Here is a 15,847-nt window from a genome sequence, read left to right as displayed (position 1 = left end):
CGGAGCCTCCGTCCTTCTCCGGTAACCCTACCCAAAACGTGACCTAAACTACTACCTACAACCTTCCGAGTTCGAATTCGGACTCTAAAATCCCTAAACCAAACTCAAGGCATTTGCATGTTGCGATTTAAGGCAAAATAAAGGGGTTTGTTATGCTTACCACAGCGAAGGAGGAACGCTTTGATCTGAGTCCGTCGCCGGCAACCCGTTGCAGTTTCAGATAAGTTTTCTTCCTCAACCTTTCTTCTTTGTGTGTTTTCGTCTGAGGATTATATGGATCACAAAACTGTTTCAGTTTTTCTTCTTACGATTTGCTGGTTTTGTTTGAGTATTATGTTTGATGTTCTTACGAAAATTGTTTAGATTTTCTCTGGGATTTCAAGAAAAAATCTTTCTGTTTAGCTTTTAGGGTCTTTTTGAAATATATTGTTATTGTGTATTCTGGGTTTGAAAAAATTGCTCTGTTATCTCGTGTTTTTTCTTTAGGTTTTTTAAAAAATATCTTGTTGTGTGTTCTTGCTGTTGTGTTTTGCTGTTAACTTAATTTCTTTCATCAAATGCTTAAATGACGAATTTTAAAGCCTTGAAAAAAAACTGTTTTTTCAATTTGTCCCATCCTAGATTATGTGGGATTTGAATTCTGTTGATTTGTTCTTGTTTTAGACCATTGTTAAAATGCTTTTTGGATATTCATGTTAGCCTTCTGGGTAAAGTTTCAAACTGAGTAATTTATTTAGTTATTTTTCAGTTCTTTAAGCGCTTTTGAAAAGTGCTTTTTAATTAAGCTATTTTTTTTCTCTGCAGGTTACAACTTTGAAATGACTTTGATGGAATGGAAAAGCGGGCTGTAAGAAAGCAAGTTTGGAGGCGCCCCCAAGTCCAAAGAGATTTCAACCTGATTACCTGGTTTTGGTCTTTAGGATTTGTTTCCATCTGTAACAATTTTCCATTTAATTAAAATGTAATTACTTAGTTTTTTTTAAGACAAATGTGTATTTGGACTGTTTGTAACTTATTGGATTAAATTTTAACTATGTAATTACCTTTTAAGCTTTCAAAACTTAACTCAATATTTATTTATGCTAATCAATTAAAGTATTTTGAATTTTGTCCTCTTATTTCAATTGGCAACCTACTTGGGCCACCATGAACATCCAACCAAAAAATGTTTCTAGCATGTTATCATTTAATCAAAATCTAACTATGATCAGAAATTTAAAATGAGGCATGTCAATGTAATTTCAACTTTTAAAAACAACACACTTTCAACTTAGGTACAAAGAAACCAAATATAGTGATTTAATTTTAAAACAACACAATTCTATCCTAGATACAAAGAAACCAAATATAGTGATTTAATTTTAAAAAACAACACAATTCTAACTTAGGTACAAAGAAACCAAATATAGTGATTTAATTTAAAAAACAACACAATTCTAACTTAGGTACAAAGAAATCAAATATAGTGATTTAATTTAAAAAACAACACAATTCTAACTTAGGTACAAAGAAACTAAATATAGTGATTTAATTTAAAACAACACAATTCTAAATACGGTGCTTTAATTTAAAAACAATACAATTCTAACTTCAACACATAAATCTAAATATGGTACTTTAATTTAAAAACAACACAGTTCTAACTTCAACACATAAATCTAAATATAATGCTTTAATTTAAAAACAACACAATTCTAACTCAAAAAATGCAAATTTAATTTAGGAACCTATGAAAGACTTAGAACTTGGCATAAATATTTGGGGTGTGTAAATGGACTAATAAATAGTGATCATAGAAATAATAACACGGCTCTTAATACTTACTAATAAGAAAATAGGTTTTGGATTAGTAATGTAAAAAAGATTCAAACCACATTTTAGATTATGAACACACTTATACAAATGGGTCTTTGAAACAAAGAGATCTCATGGGTAAACCACAAATGGCCGAACAAAATTGAGATATGACACTCAAAATCAAACAAAATCCCTTGATATGCTTTCATACAATTCAACACAAATGCAAGGTTAAACATAAGTCAAACGAGTTAAAACAAGAATTGTTGGTCTCCTGTGCATATAGTGAACAATGGAAAGTTTTTTCACATTTGGCTATGATCTAAAGCGATTCAAACATGAACAAGTATTGCAAAAGAATAAATGACATGATATTTGTACAAAGCATAAGTTTCATATTCATGCTATGTTGTAGAAAGCATTAAATATGTACCTTAACAATGTACCAACCTTTCAAACTTTTTATCATTACCAAAGCATTTTCTTGTTGATACAACTAAACTTGAAACAATTACTCCGTGTTTCCTCAAGTCAATCAAAGACAAGTTTCTTGGACAAACACAAAACAAATTTATAATAACTTAATAACTTAATATTAAACTAAACTACTAAACATAAAATAAATTAAGTTCAAAATGAGTCAAAATACCTGGGTGAAAATGGATAAGTGGGATGAGATATTTTTCAAGTGCAGCAGAGCACGCTAAGCGCCCTCTAGTTGCGTTGAGCGAGCAAAGCTGCAATTGTTTTTTCAAAAATGATTTTTTTTAAAAGTTTTCCATCCAGTCTCACTCGTTAATACCTATACTACTAAATTAGAAGCTATAACAAAACTTAAAAAGTCGGGGTGCCTCCCAACAAACGCTTGTTTTATGTAGTTAGCTCGACGCCTTTATCTTGTATACACTCCTTCTTATTACTTCTTTGCTTGGCTAGTTGTTCACCAACGGCTACCCCTAACCAACACTTGAGCAAACATGAAGGAAAACAAAAATATATACAATATAGACAATATGTAAAAAGCTTTAAAAGATAGAAACTATTGTGATGTTTTTTAATATTTAAACATCAATCCCCGACAATGGCGCCATTTTGTTCGAACTGCGGTATATCGGCGAGCAATCAAAAGTTAAATTGGAAGTATTCTGGGTTTTATCGTATCCACAAGGATTAATGAGATATCAAATATCGTTCAACGGTCTATATGTTTCTAAGCTTGCTGAAGGGTTTGAAAGTGTACAGATGCAGAAAGTAAAACATATGCACAAGTAATTAAAGTAACAGAGAGAACTCTCCAGAAATGAATTTCATCCACCTATATAACATGCAAATTTATCAATTAGTTGTACACAACCTAAAATACTCATCAATATCATAATGTATCCCTCACACCAGTGTTCATATCTGAAGCGCTGATGCGAGTTCTACCCTATTGTTTAATCGACGATCTCTCAGCTTATTAAGTAATACAAAACATTAAGAATTGATATCCACAGTGAATGTTAGATCTAAATCTATGTATAGAGTTTAGAATCTAACAGATGTTCATCTTAGATCAAGATCTGAAAAGTATTTCTCAATAGCGGTTCAAATCCAAATATAAAACAAGTAAACAAAGATGACATCAGTATAGATTCATAAAATAGATTGTATACAATGCCATAACCAGCAAATATACATACTATTAAAGTAAACTTACATACAAAACCCTAACAAGAAAGCTACAAATAGAAGAAGGAAGATGAAGAAGAATCTCTCGCTGTGTCCAATTGATTAATGCAAATTCAACTCTAGATCTTCAAGATGCAACCCTTAATGTTATTTCTAAGCTAATCTACACAAAGAATTATGTTGATGGAAATGGGGTTAAAAGTTCCCAAAACCATACCCTAAAAATTTATGTACAAATGAATAAATAGGAGCTGGAAAAATGGAACCACACTAAGTCCTAGCAGAGCTCGCTTAGAGCGGTCAGTAAAAATAAACTTAAACCACCTTGATTCGCGTTGAGCACACTCCTAGCACGAATTTCCCGATTCCCCACTGCCTCTCTTTATCCAAGCATGCTAGGACCGCGCTTAGCCCGCTCTAAAAAACTTGGAATCTTCAAAAATGTTACTTTGGGTCTTGCTTGGTGCCTTTAGGTTTCTCATGCTTCCAATAAGCTTTGAAACATATAAATTTGCACTAAAATGATAACGCAACTATAAAATATATATATATATATATATATATATATATATACACACACACACACGTAAAAGTTGAGGTTTATGCATGAAAATAAATTTAAACATGTCAATAAGTGTAAGTTATTCACACACAAAATTATCATAATTTAGCACTTATTAGTTTGTGAGAATAGTTAGTTAAAATCTCAATTTGGTTGTAATAAGGTTCACGAGCATAATCTCTAAAAAGCTCATCTCTCTAATGGAACTCTCAAGAAAAAAATATTAGGGACATGAGTCGGTCAAGTGTTTAGATCGAACATATATAAATCTCTCATGCATATTATTTTTCCATTATCTCTTCATTTTCCATCGCGTTATTTTCTTTACAATGTATATCCTTCTATTCATATAAACTTATTTTTCTCTTTCATTTATTCCATTGATTAATCTCTATTTAAATAATTAAATTAATTTGAATATTTTTATAAACCATGTTGTTAATAATTGGACATCTTTTTAAACCAACATAATACATCCTCTGTTGTGTTTTGAGTCATTTGGTCAACAAGAAACTCATCTTTCTATATTTTCTCTCGCGTAGTATTTAATGCATTATAATTTTCCATAGACCTTTTTGGGAGGTTTAAAGGTCCCTAGGTATTTGATTGACCATGGATAATTGTTCATGTGTTAACTAGAGAAGTTTATCCACTTTTTCTTATTTCCATTGTATCTCTAACTTTGATCTTAGTCCTGCTTTTCTCGCTCTTCACGTAACATTCCACCTTCACCATTGTCGTTGTTGTGAATGCAATAATATAAACTATGCATGTGACAGGGTGTGTAAAAATATGGTTAACCAAACTATATTACTAAACAGAATTGCATTGTACCATAATAACTGAACTATTTGAATTATTAATGAACTGAATCATTTAAATCAAACAATTCTAATTCAGTTTAAAATCGGTTCATAATCAGTTTTCTTTTATAAACTGTTTTAATTATTTAAATAAATTTTTTTATAAAAAGAAGAAGAATTATTGAGAGTGAAAAAAAATAGAAATTAAAAATATTTGTAATAAAAAAAAGATTTTATTGAAAATTTTGAAAAAATATATATTTTTTTTAGAAATAAAATATGGAGAAAAAAAACTGTAATCCATAAAATAAAAAATACTTTTTTTTCTAAAAATAAATTTTGTTTATTCATTAAAAAATTAATTTAATTTGAAATAAAAGAAAATATTTTTCAGCAAAATAAAAAATTATTGTTTTTTAAATAAAATAATTATTATAAAATATTTTATTTTTGGAATATAAAAAATTTGGAATAAAAAAAAATTGTAGTGAAATTTTTTTCCTCAAGTTTTAAAATTTATTATTCTGAAACTTTTTATATTGAAATAAAATATAATTTTATATTGTGAAATTTTTATTTTTCTGATAAAAAATTTATTAGGAATTTTTTTTCTTGAAAAAGTAAAATTAAAATAATTTTTAAAAATATATATTATTTTTGGCCAGAAATTTTTAAAAAAATTATTCCATTTATTTTCTTTCTTTCTTCTTTCAAAAAAATAAAAAAAAATTATTATTTTTTCTATAAATAAAAGATTTTTTTAAAAACAAATATTTTCAAATATTATACAAAAAAGAATTTTAAATTAATTTTTTTACAAAATTAAAAAAATTGGTTTTAAAAGATTTCAAATTATATATTTGGTTTATAATTGCAAAGTGATTATAAACTAGTTTATAAACACAAACCGGTTCTAAATAATTTTAAACTGAATTGAAACAATTTTAGCAGTTAACTGTATTTTTATTGAAATATTTATTTTAAATTGAACTGAAATATAAATATGATTTGGTTCAGTGTAATTCATGAACCATGAACAACCCGAATGTGATATGTTAATCAAAAGGTCTAATATATTCACGATTGTCTAAAATATATTAGACTAGTCTATTAGTTAAATTAAAATAATATTACTATCATTTATATATTAAATTTTGTATTTTGAATTAGTAAATAAATTTGTTAACTTTTTTTATTAATTTAAATTTATTAATCTGTATAAATTTCACACATATTTATAATTAATATTATATATTAAAATTAAAAGTTATATATATATATATATATATATATATATATATATATATATATATATATATATAATCTTGTTAAATATTAAAATAAAACTTTTTCTTATTGTGTATTAACCTATTAGTATATTTTTAAATCATATATAGTCAAATTAAAAATAAAGTTAAATTAATTCAACTCATAGTTGCACAAATATATTAAATTGCATAGATGTGTTGGAGTTCAACAATGAACCTCCATCAACAATGCAAAAAGAATCTTAAAAGGTGAAGATGGAGAGAGAGAGAGAGAGAGAGAGAGAGAGAGAGAGAGAGAGAGAGAGAGAGAGAGAGAGAGAGAGAGAGAGAGAGAGAAGAGAGAGAGAGAGAGAGAGAGAGAGAGAGAGAGAGAGAGAGAGAGAGAGAGAGAGAGAGAGAGAGAGAGAGAGAGAGGAGAGAGAGAGAGAGAGAGAGAGAGAGAGAGAGAGAGAGAGAGAGAGAGAGAGAGAGAGAGAGAGAGAGAGATTTTCCAACTAACTTTTCTCAAATGGAAGGACTGTTACAATCTATAACTAACTATTGGTTTATATACTAACTAAGTCCTACTGCACTAAATGTAACTGAAATTAAACTCAAACTAAACTCATAACAAATTCAAATGAAACCTAAATGAACTTGGAAATGAATTACATGTAACATTATCCCTTAATTCATATTCAAGTTTAAAAAATCCACAACACCAATTCCATTCCTCAAATTGATGAAGTGTTCAGTTTTGATTGCCTTGGTCAGCACACCTGCAAGTTGCTTCTAAGTGTTGACATAAACAACCCCATGTTCTCTATTCTGAACTTGATTGCGTGGAAAATGGTATTTGGTATCAATGTGCTTGATATTTCCATGCAATAATGGATTCTTAGCAATACTTATAGCAGAGTTGTTGTCTATAATCAACTTGACTGGTTTGCTAACCTTGAACTTCAGTTCCTGGAGCAAATTCATCAATCAAACAACCTGACAAACTGACAATGTACTAGCTATATACTCAGCTTCACAGGTTGATAATGCAACCACTGGTTTCTTCTTGAAACACCAAGAAATGAGGGATCCCAAATATATGAATATGTACCATGCATTGCTTCTTATGTCTACTCTGTCTCCACACCAGTCAGAGTCTGAGTAGCATATCATCTCAACAACATCTGACATTCCAGATGGAAACAAAATTCCATGTCTCGGAGTTCCTTTTACATTCCTTAGAATCCTAACTGCAACTTGGTAATATGACCACTTTGGTTTACTCATAAACCTACTTATCATTCCAACTGTATAACAAATGTTAGGTCCGGTGTTACACAAATATCTCAGACATCCAACTAACTGTTTGAAGATTGTATCATCTACATCCTCACCATCATCATCAGAGTCCAACTTATGATTTGTCTCAATAGGTGTGACTGTTGACTTACAATTTATCGACTTAAATCTCTTCGGCAGCTCAAGTTCATACTTCGGTTGGTGCACAATAATCTCCTTCTCAAAATGCAAAATCTTCATCCATAGAAAATATATCATATTTCTAAGGCCAGGCATATCAAATGCATTCATCAATACCTTCTTGAACTTATTTATCTCAGAAGTAAAACTTTCTGTCAAAAGCATGTCATCTACATAGAGACACACCAAAATCACATTGCCATCAGAAGTGTGTGCACACACACACCATATTCCACTTCATACTTCTTGAATCTCAAATGCTTGAAAATGAATCAATCTTTATATTCCAATCCGTTGGATCTTGTCCAGCCCATACAAGGCTTTATGTAGCTTATACACTATCCCTTCTTTGTTCTCTTTCATAAATACATGAGGTTGTGAAACATGTACTTCTTATTGCATTGGTCCATTTAGAAAAATTGACTTTACATCTAAGTGTATAATGGGTCAATTCCTATTTACAGTTATAACAATAACCAACCTTATGGTTTCATGTATAGCTAAAGGTGAAAACACTTTAAAATAGTCTAAACCAGACTTCTGTAGGAATCATCTAGCTACTAAGTTTTCTTTATTATTGAAAACTGAACCATCTAGCTTCAACTTTTACTTGAAAACACATCTCACCCCGATAACTTTCTTATTGTGACGTAGAATAATCAATTACCATGTCTTATTTCTTTCAATAGCTTCAAGCTCTTTCTTTATGGCGTTAACTCACACCTTTTTCTTGAAAGCCTCATTGATATTGATAGCTTCAGAGTCCACCATCATGGCACTTTGTATGACCTCCCCTTGAAAATTAATCTTTGTGTCTTACAACAACTCAAAGCATTCAAGTCTCCTTGGTATTTGCCTAACTCTTTATGGCCTCTAGAAACATTAAGGGAAAGGACTGCCTTCAGAAGTTCCACCTTCAAAGGCTGGACCACCTTCAAAAGCTCCACCTTTGGAGTCTGGACCACCTTTATAAGCTTCACTTTCAGAGGTTGGATCCTCTTCAAAGGATGATCCACTATCAGAGTCATAAGAGTCAAAGTCATCTTCAGAGCCAAACTCACTTTCAAAGTCAGAGTCATCTTTAGATTCAGACTCTCCTTTAGAGTCAGAATTACCTTCAGAGGCAGAATCTCCTCTAGAGGCAGAATCATACTTTAGTGTTGACACTACACTAAAGTAGGAATGAGACTTGCTAAAATCATATGTTTTTTATTCCTTCACTATGACATGTCTGTTGACTTTAACTTTCTTGATGATTGGATAATATAGCTTATAAGCACATGTATTGTGGTAACCTATAAGAAACATGACTTTTCTTATGTCATTCAATTTCCTTATATTAACATATGGTATATGTTTGTAACATACAAAACCAAACACCTTAAAACGGTTGACATTTTGCTTTCTTCCTGTCCAAATCTCAATAGGAACTACTTCCCTTAAGTTCTTTGTTGGACATCTGTTGAGCATATATATTAAAGTAGCAATTGTTTCACCTCTCAAATGCTTGGGCAAATTCTTCTCCTCTAGCATGCTTCTTTAATGTCAAACAAAGTTATATTTCTCCTTTCAGCAAGATCATTATGTTATGGAGTCTGTGGAAAAATCGCCTCATGCTCAATACCATATTCCTTACAAAACTTCTTGAAATATGTTGAGTTAAACTCACATCCACCATCAGTTTTAAGGATCTTCAACATTTGTCCACTTTGATTTTAAGCCTCCAGCTTGAACTTCTGGAACTCAGCAAACACTTCAAGTTTGAACTTAATGAGTGTTACCCGTATCATTCTTGTTAAATAATCCATAAATGACACAAAATACGCGTTCCTTCCAAGTGAAGGGACCTCAACATGACCAAATACATCATAATGCACTACACCCAAGGCATGAGTTGCTCTTGGAGGCATTTTTGTAGAGAATGGAAATCTTGGTTGTTTTTCTCTCATGCAGATATCACATAATTTCTCTGGTGCCACAATCTTAAGAATTCCATGTACCATATTCTTTGAACTCACATGGCATAAGCTTCAGTAGTTCAGATGCCCAAATATCTTGTGCCACGACTCAATTTCCTCTTTAGTACTTCTTGCACTAAGGCATTGAGTTTCTGATGTTGCAACATTCACTTTAAATATTTTGTTTCTTCCCAGTTCAGATTACATTATCAGCCTCTGATTACACTCATACAACTCAAGATATTTTCCTTCATGGTAATTGGAAAACTTTTTTCAATCAGCTGACCCACACTCATCAAATTTCTATTCATGTTAGGAACATACCATACACCCTTAATCAATACAAGTTTGCCTCTATTCAACTTAACTCTAACATTTCCCATTCCTTTAGAACTCAGATACTCATCATTAGCACATATGATCCTGGTCCTCTTACCAGAGTCAAAATCAAGCAGCCATTTCCTGTTTCTAGTTAGGTGATTTGAGCAGCCAGTACCCATATACCACCAGTCTACCATTGATCCACCTACATTCTCAAATGTGTTATACCCCAGAAGTTTCCCTACCTCATGATTTAATTCGCTTGGCTTATGGTTTTGATCATTTGCATACATTTGTCTATTTGATCATGCATTTAGGTCATTCGTTAGCATTTGCATATTGTAACAAATTTAGGCCAAAGGTTCAACAATAATGGATTTATTTGGTTTAAGTGGGTTTTCGAGGCGAATATTATTTGGCAATTATTCGGGTTTATTACTTATGGTGTGAATTATCTCTTTATTTGAGATTCATGGTTATCTGGTTCATGGTTATCTGGGGGATTGGAATGTTTGTCAATTAATTCAGAGGTTTGCTCTTGAAGGCATTTTTGATGAGAATGGAAATATTGGTTGTTTGGCTCTCATGCATATATCACATAATTTCTCTGGTGCCACAATCTTAGGAATTCCATGTACCATATTCTTTGAACTCATATGGCATAAGCTTTAGTAGTTCAGATGCCCAAATATCTTGTGCCATGACTCACTTTCCCCTTCAGTACTTCTTGCACTAAGGCATTGAGTTTCTGATGTTGCAACATTCACTTCGAATGTTCTATTTCTTCCTAACTCAGATTGCATTATCAGCTTCTGATTACACTCATACAACTTAAGATCTTTTTCTTCATGGTAATGATAAAACCTTTTTCAATCAGTTGACCTACACTCATCAAATTTCTATTCATGTTATGATCATACCATACACCCTTTATCAGTACAAGTTTGCAACTATTTAACTTAACTCTGACATTTCTCATTCCTTTAGTACTCAGATACTCATCATTAACACATATGATCCCGGTCCTCTTACTAGAGTCAAAATCAACCATTCATTGCTTGTTTCCAGTTAGGTGATTTGAGTAGTTAGTATTTATATACCACCGGTCTACCATTGATCCACCTACATTCTCAAATGTGTCATACCCCAAAATATTCCCTACCTCATCATTTATTTTGATTGGCTTATGGTTTTGATCATTTGCATACATTTGTCTATTTGATCATGCATTTAGGTCATTCATTGGCATTTGCATATTGTAATAAATTCAGGCCAAAGCTTCAGCAATAATGAATTTAATTGGTTTAAGTGGGTTTTCGAGGTGAATATTATTTGGTAATTATTCTGGTCTATTACTTATGGTGTGAATTATCTCTTTATTTGAAATTCATGGTTATCTGGGGGATTGAAATGATTGTCATTTAATTCATAGGTTTGCTTGGATTCAAAGAAAATGACAAAGTTGAAATAAAAAGGAGATTTCATTCATTTATTGGAAATTCATGGTACAATGCGTATTTCTTGAGATACAAGTCAAAATAATGGATTACAAAGAAAAGGGGTAAAAAATTACATCTTTTGGATACAATTAACTTTTTGGTCAAACAATTGACTTTTGGTCAAGTGTTGACCATTGAATCGACTTTGAGACCTGAATTTTCCTAGACCTATTATATAATCATTTGATCAAGGGATTCATCATCATTCATCACCAATTAATTGTGTCATGATTATGTCAAGTGCTAATTTCCAACAAATTTTATCTTCCATTAAACTTCACTTTCATGACTTATTTTTAAACACTTTCCAACATTGATTCATGCCCACGAATTTAGAATTTGATCCATGAGTTACACCACTTAAAAGTGCTCATTTTCAATACAAAATCACTTCTCAAAAGGACTCAAAGTCATGGGTTAAGTCACTCAAAATTCAAGGCAAAAGTGGTGAAAACCCAAAGGCAAAAGCATATAAATTTAAGTTAATTACTAGTGACCTTTTTCCTTACATCCTAACTTGGTACTTCTTTAAAAATCCAAACACTTCTATCTCTTACTACCTTATTCCTAACAAGAGCATTACCCAATTAATCATTAACTACCCTAACTACAAAACTAACACAAAACTACCAAACAAACACAAAATCCTAACATCCATTTTTTTCATTCAATCCTAACTATTCTTAACAATTAATCCAAGGGTTGAAATTGGTGATCTGCAACTAAATTCTAAATTAATTTCGCACCATTAATAAACCTCTTACTTGGATCACAATTCAATATTATTAATTCATTTATAAAGTCTATATAAACATGTCATTTCTTACAATTTTGGAATCAACGAACCTAACTAGAAAAACCATAAAAACTAACCGGGGAAAAACCTCTGCTCCTTCGGTAATCCTTCACATATTCATCACCCTTGCCATAAATTATTGGATTTTTTTGTTGATTAATTTACGCTACTGTTGTGAATTGCTTATTTGAATAATTACTTACTTTGGCATATAACACATAAACTTGAAAATAGGGATTTTTTAATTCTTAACTATTAATAACATGTGAATATATCATTAGAAACAATTTTTCGTCACAATTTTGAATATGTGATTACTTTTTCACGAATCATTATAATGAATGTGAATCGATGTATTCTTTATACCCTTTGTTCTTCACATTTTCGCTCGATTCTTTAAAAATCGTGGCTCATTTATAAAGTTTGATCATATATTTGGATTTCTTGCAAAAAAACCGAGTTCGGTGATATATAATTTGCATATTGTTTATTGGATTGAAATAATTTTAGTAGATAAAATTCATGAATGTATGAAAAATAGTGAACAAATGAAGAAAATATCCATACCCTATAGTCTTATGACACGTGTCATACTGAATTTCTCTCTTCTTTTTTCCCTTTCCCTTTCTGCTCCACGTGGAGTGTTCCCACTGGGTATGTGAAAGGAGAATAAGACAAAAGCGAGTGCATCATGTGTTGTGCAGTATAACGCGTGCTAGTGTTCATAACCATCAAATCAACATGTGTTTCAATTGAACGACCATCAACATCTTCCCCTCATTGACTTTGTGTGTTGATTGTTGACTCTATTTTTTTGCTGACCAGGCCATTGGGCAAGTTTTTTGGCGCCCTTGTTGGGCCTATTTAGCCCCTTACTCCCCTTCAAATGGGTCACACCCCTAGTTTAAGCTCAATTAAATAAAAAACAAAACAACACCTCAGGCCTATGCTGACTGGGCACGCACCCCACATGTTGTACACACCCTTTTCTTTCAACTTCACACCCATGGAATTTTAAATATTATTTTTAATTATTGCTTATTTTTCTTTTAATAATTTTTTCTAACATTAAAATAGACTTTTTAATAAATAAAATTAATTAGATTAGGATTTAATTAGGTTAGATCTTAATTGATTAATTGCTAGAACTTTTTTTTTTCAATTGATGATTTGTTAGAAATTAGGGTTTAAAATATGATTTAATTCCTTCTTTTTATGCCATTATCATTCTTCAACTTCCATGTGCTTAACGTATAATTTTTAGAATCAGCATATCCTTGATTAGTTGATCAAGTTCAATCTTGATCAATTAATTACATTTGAATTAAACTATGTATGTGACTTCTCATAAACTATTGCATGTTCCCTAAGTGATCTCAAGTCTCTTGATCACTTAAGTTGGATTAGATCTTTAACTTAATTCCATACTTGATCCTTTAGATCAATCATCCATCATCTAACTTTTTAAAACCATAGGAAATTAGGTAATCAACAATTGCATGATAACATGGGGTTTTACCCCATTCACATCCATTATTTTTTCTTTCCATTTAAGACTAAAACCTTTTGGCAAACAAATTCAAAAACACTTAAAAATACAATTAGAATTGTGTGCCACGAGCCTTTAGCAATGGAGAAAAATGAGAGGGATTATTCCTATCCTTGTTCTGAATACCTTTGAGTATGGGGCATAGGCCTTAGTTATTCAAAGTATTCACCTCCATTCATAGAATTTTGTGCAATTCAAATCAAGATAATTATTTTCTCAAAGTTTAAAAAAATTACAACCCATCAAATTCATTTTTCCGCCTTAGGCCACTCAAAATCTTTTCATAAAGGACATGTTATTTTCGTTATACTACAATACGAACAACACTTAAACCTCTTATGCGTGAGCATACAAGTTATGTTCAATTGCTAGAATGAGACCCAAACGCGTCCCTTCTATCGCAATATAAACAAATGCTTAAACCTCCAAAGCACGAGTATACAAACAATGTTTAACTGCTAGAACGCGAAAGTTAACATTGTTCAATAAAAACAACCAACAAATCTGTATTTTCTACCACGAACTACAGAGCTATGATTTTCTTATTTTACTACGAGAATAAGTAGGCACGAGGGTTTGAATCATTGTCGAGCACACCAATTAATAAACTCATCCATGCAAAGAATAATCAAATGGTTCCCATTTTCTCTTCCCCTTGGATCCCCCCGATATTTTCCCTTTCCTTCGGGAATAAACAAAGTTCAATTGTGACTTTGTTGTATCTTCGAACGTGCGATGCACTCAGGTATTTTTTGCGGCACGATAAAATGGCATCAATAACACATGTTCATCATCAGAATCTGCTCTAGCTATATTAGCTTCTTCACCCTTGTTAACTGATCAATCACCATTTGTGTTAGTTTTATTATCATTTGAATGCTAAAAGCAGGTGAATTGTTGTGAGTTTGGACAGTAGTTTAAGCGCATTTTAGTAGTTTTTTAATCATATCTTGATATGCTAAGGATTTAATGATTATGTGTTATTTTACATGCTTGAGGTAATATTTCATGTGTTTACAGGTATGAAGGATCGAGAGGAGTTGGATCAAAGAAGAAACCGGACAAAAATGCATGAGCAGGAGAAAAAGAGAGAAATTTGCACATCTCTTGCCCATACGTGTGTGAGGGCTCTCATACGCTTATCACCACTAAACCAGACCTCCCAAGATACGCGTGTCACCAGAGAAATGGGATTTTTCATGCTTCTTTCCATCACGTATGAGGTCAGTCAACCAACAACCCTCATGCGCAGTCAGAGCCTTATGTGTATGGCTCCAGCTGGGCCATACGCCCTACCCTGGACCATACGCGTATGATGTAATGGAAAAGTGAGCCATACGCGTATGAGAGAAATTTGCACATCTCTTGCCCATATGTGTGTGAGGGCTCTCATACGCCTATCACCACTAAACCAGACCTCCCAAGATACACGTATCACCAGGGAAATGGGATTTTTCATGCTTCTTTCCATCATGTATGAGGCCAGTCAGCCAGCAACCCTCATGCGCAATCAGAGCCTTATGTGTATGGCTCCAGCTGGGCCATACGCCCTACCCTGGGCCATACGCGTATGGTGTAGTGGAAAAGTGAGCCATACGCGTATAGGTGAATGCCTTACATGTATGACACAGCCCAAATATGAAAAGGCCAAGAATTTGTCTATTTATTCGAAAAACACGAATTTCCAAGGGTTGGATGATTTTTGAGTACAAAGACCACGTTTTGAGACTCGAAAACTCATATTTTCAAGGGTAGATCAAGATTTTCATGAGCATTACATGATTGGAGACTTATTTCATCTATATATTTGTAATGTCTACATTTTATTTAATATTTTTCTTTACTGTTATGAGTAACTAAATCCCCTAATGCTAGGGGGGTCCCTAATCCAGATTTATGATACAATTATGATTTTTAACCTTGTAAGGACTTTGATTTGATGATATTTGATTTACTTGGAATTTGTGTTTTAAGCTTTCTTTTTCGGGAAAATTAAGTTTGGTGTATGGTTAATATTTAGGCTTGACCGCCATTATTAACGCTCAATTGATAGTATTTTATAGTAGATATCACCTAAGAGTAGGGGTACCCTATAGAAACAGAATTGTTCTTGATAATGTAATGCTTAAATTCATCTATAATTCACTATGGACATAGGAGTTAAT

The sequence above is a fragment of the Lathyrus oleraceus genome, chromosome 6 (assembly GCF_024323335.1).
Source record: "Lathyrus oleraceus cultivar Zhongwan6 chromosome 6, CAAS_Psat_ZW6_1.0, whole genome shotgun sequence".
Taxonomy (NCBI): domain Eukaryota; kingdom Viridiplantae; phylum Streptophyta; class Magnoliopsida; order Fabales; family Fabaceae; genus Lathyrus; species Lathyrus oleraceus.
This window is presented reverse-complemented; position numbering follows the sequence as displayed.